The 4,414-nt window shown below is 39.8% G+C and overlaps 1 pseudogene; it reads right to left on the bottom strand.

The window, feature by feature from the left end:
- Positions 1-1,519: 1,519 nt before the first annotated feature.
- Positions 1,520-4,171, bottom strand: LOC149107744 (uncharacterized; annotated as a pseudogene).
- Between the last annotated feature and the right edge of the window lie 243 nt (positions 4,172-4,414).

Here is a 4,414-nt window from a genome sequence, read left to right as displayed (position 1 = left end):
AGCTACTGCCATGCTTCTGCCGCGTACATCACTAACAGATAGTCCTAGATAAACTTAGAGCCTTTGTATATGGAAAAAAAAAATTGTTTGACAGTTTCTAAATAGCAGAGAACCGTTTACATGAGAAATCTTGGGTGACCCTGGGTAGAGAACAAGTTGCTTTGAAGGCAGGGAGCTTGTAGACACCACCCCTACCAGGGATACATTGGGGCTTAAAGAGCATGAGCAGACTCGAGATCTGGGGTTCCTGAGCTTTTGATATAACCGGTAAAGGATAGGAGGGGGAGGGCTAACCCTCCTAAGGAGAAATATATCCTGAGTTGCTACTGACTAATGAAAACTGACTGATCATTTACTACTACTTTCGTTACTTATTAACCAGTCTTGTCATGGAGTTACCCCTTGGTAAAATTAAATCCTCTCTTTGATTCAAACTGTCTGTATTCAGGGGACAGCTGGGTGGTATCTTGAATTTCAATGTCAGACCCTGGGTATGATCCTGGTGCAAAGCAAGCCTGCAAAAGTAGAAGCATAGAGAATCACTGTATCTCTGACTGAGATATGCTCACCAAATAAAACGATTTACTTCTTCATTTAAAACAGATTAAAGGTTTTCTCAACATAACCAAGGTATTAAATCTCTTCTTTCTTTAAGAAAGCAGATTTTTGTTTTGCTCGACAGGAGTACGCATTGGACCAGCTTTAGCAAAATAACATGGTATGTTATTAGTGGTAGCTCTGTGTAGATGTTTAGCAAACCCAAGTGTCTGCCTCAGTGCTAGAAAAATTTCGCAAAGTGATTGCCTACACAGACATTCAGAGTGCGCCTCCAGTAGTTTTGTGAGCTTTTGTGCGTTTTTATAGCTCAAAGGTAAAATTGAAAAAAGGCCGATAAATCACTTTTAACGACATTATATGTTAAGTAGAGCATCAGCTAGATCACGCTTAAACACTTATACTGCACACTCTAATAAATAAAAAAATAAATAAAAACAATCTTTAAAGAGGAAGCGCCCGTCACGTAAATACGTGGTTTTCAGGGGGGTCCTCTATAAAATAAAAAGTATTAAAATCTAAAATAAGAAACACAAATATCACAGATCTAAAATATAAAATATACAATAATTAAAACTACTAAAACTACCAAAACTACCTATTGTCCTAAAAAACTAATTATAAATAATTATAATTCATAATGTGAATTATTTTATAACATATTTATATGCTTGCTGGATCATGTAAATCAGGTATCATTGCCAAATGTCAATGTAGAACGCTACAGATGGCCAGAAAAGTCTTAATATCAAAGAGGTCTGAAACCCATTATGTTGCCATGGTAACAAAATCTTATGTTCATAATGTGAAGCACCTATTTTAAAAACTTGAATATCTCTGGAACGATAAGAAATAATTAAAAATAGTAAACACAGTTTTTCTTTTCGCACAGACTACATGTCTATGTTTCAAGCTGGTTTAAATAGGAAAGATGCGATTTTCGTCATAATACCTCTGTAAGGAAACTTACTCTTATTTTCCAAAGTCAAAAGTCACGTTATCTCCAATCAGCATAAATGGTGCCCACTCGGAAACCCTGTCAAAGCCGTTACCTCTCATCCACTTCATGGCCTGGGGAAGAGATTCACTGGCACTCTCACCACGAACAAGATGCTCGTAGAATTAAAGCATCAGCTGCTCTGTTGCTTCGTCACTTATGGCCCATAGAGCCACCAAAACGGACCGTGCACCAGATCCTAAGAGCGGTCGAGCGATTCCAACGACTCCTTCGGCTCTAATTTTCCCACATGCACTATGACAGCAGCTAAGTACCACCATCTTAGCACGCAATTCAACTTGTGCAATGTCGACATCCTCAAAAAGTGATCTTCTTCTTCTGGAGTCCTGTCAGAAGGGCCTATCGGAGAAAGGGCAATTTCTCCTCGGTCAGCATTACCGTGGGCTGCAAAATCTATCAGACTCACTGAATGCAACCTGTCAAGTACCGCCTGCTTTGTGGCCTTCTCTCCTAGCAAAGGTTGAACACCTAGCAGTCGTCCAATCATGGCTGCTTCATTTCTTGCCCATCGTAACCTACAAAAGGGCATTTTCTCTCCTTTGTAACGCACAGTACCGACAGCTGGATCCCCCACTATGAGAGCACCAGTCTGACTGTGATAGTCTGCAGGACTGTCCTGAATGAGCTTGAGAGTCGTCAAAGAAGGAACAATGCGGATTCTAAATTTCTCTGCTAAATACCTCCTGCCTTCATCTGTTAACGCTGGAAATGGAACTTGGTTTAATCAGCGATCAGGAACAACAATGAGCTCGCTCTCCTCAAGTACATCAGCTACAGGACTGATTAACATTCTGTATTACAAAGAAAAGCTCGATTCGTAGTTTCCACTTTCTTCATCGTCTTCCTCTATAAGTCTCAATGCTGCTAGGCTCTGAACGTCATTTAAAGATCGATCTTCGCAATCTTCCTCGGGTACAATACCAAAGCTTCGAAAGCTTGTAGCGAAGAAATCATGTAACTTGCCAACTAGTCCGGCACCAACTAGTTTCTCATCTACTGTTGTTGTTCGGAAATAAATGCTTCCACTTCTCTTGAGAACCCAGAAAAACAGAACATGATCATGATAAGAAATGTACAGACAAGAAGAGTTGCTTTCTTTTTTCATAATATTTTCAATACCAATCCACGATTGCGGATCAGCTGTGATGTGGCTTTTAACAGAATACTGAGTTGCCATCAAGTCTGCTAATGCTCTAGCCCGTGCCAGCTCTAAAACATAAAGGGCATGGTTCGGCTTTGCCCAAAAACAAAGAAACGCACTAAGATTCCGGTAGGGAAAATCGCGAACGTCTGAGGACGATACCTAAAAATGGTCGTTGCCCCTTAAAAAACTTCATAAAGATTCGCTTTTATTCATACTCAGAAGCAAACAATCAAACGCTTCCTGGATCTTAGACTGGGATAACTTCACCACAGTAAGAAGACAAAGAATTTGAAACTCTTTGTCTAAGTCCTTGATTTCTCGAGTAATTAAGAGTGCCTTTTCAATATAATCTTCAGCCGCGACATATTCACTAACCGATTGATAAAATGCTGCTAAGTTTCCGTAATCTGCTGCTTCTCCCTCTTTGTCACCGATTTCTATGCTCATGGCAAGTGCTTTTTCAAGATATTCTTTAGGCTTGTCATATTCACCAAGAGATGTAAACACAGTTCCTAAGTTTCGGTACAAGCTGGCTTCTCCATCTTTGTCGCCGATTTGTATTTTGATGGCAAGTGCTTTCTCAAGATATTCTTTCGCCTTGTCATATTCTCCAAGAGATTTAAACACAGTTCCTAGGTTTCCGTACAAGCTGGCTTCTCCATCTTTGTCACAGATTTGTATTTTGATGGCAAGTGCTTTCTCAAGATATTCTTTCGCCTTGTCATATTCACCAAGAGATGTAAACACAGTTCCTAAGTTTCCGTACGAGCTGGCTTCTCCCTTTTTGTCACCGATTTGTATTGTGATGGCAAGTGCTTTCTCAAGATATTCTTTAGCCTTGTCATAGTCACCAAGGGATCTAAACACAGTTCCTAAGTTTCCGTACGAGGTGGCTTCTCCATTTTTGTCACTTATTTTTAATCTGATGGCAAGGGCTTTCTTAAGATATCCTTTAGCTTGGTCGTAGTCACCGAGATAATAAGAAATAACTCCAACCATTTCATCGATGTATGCTTCATTCTTTTTGTCTCCCACTTCTTTCGTGATAGGAATCGCTTTCTCATAAAGTTCTCTTGCTTCTAGGTATTTATACTGCTGTAGATATATGTTGGCCAGTTTTACCGTCAGATTCCCTTCCTTGTCTTTTTTACCACACTCGCGGTAAATGTCAAGAAGTTTCCTGCCGTAGATTAGTGGTTTTGTATGATCAGGGATAAGACAGTACGCCCTGAAGATTGTTTCATAGATACCAATATGGAGTGAATTGAAAATTACTCCCCTCGTTTTAATTTTAGCACTTTATTATTTATGAAGATCAAACATTCCTTGGAGACCTCAATGCCTTTTAGAGCACGACCAGTGTTGACAAGGAAAGTAGCAACAGCCAAGCCAATAAAGATGGCTTGTAAAATGTCATCTATATTGTTCATCGCGTCCTCCTATATGTACCCTAATAAAAATAAAACAAATCGAGCTTTTTAGTTATTTAGAGTAATAATATTCTGTCGAACGTCCTCTCACCTACAATCATGGACAAAAGTCTTGGGACAAATTTGCATTTTTGGCGCTTTTGTGCACACGCAAGACACGAGTGCAACTTCACCTGCCTACCTCTCGACCTCCAGGTCCCTCTTCCCCGCTCCCCAATCTTGAAAACTACTACCTGCAATTTATTTTGATTTTTAACATTGTATTGG

Source organism: Orbicella faveolata, unplaced genomic scaffold (assembly GCF_042242905.1).
Source record: "Orbicella faveolata isolate gen_17 unplaced genomic scaffold, um_ofav_v1 contig_26, whole genome shotgun sequence".
Classification (NCBI taxonomy): domain Eukaryota; kingdom Metazoa; phylum Cnidaria; class Anthozoa; order Scleractinia; family Merulinidae; genus Orbicella; species Orbicella faveolata.
This window is presented reverse-complemented; position numbering and strand designations above follow the sequence as displayed.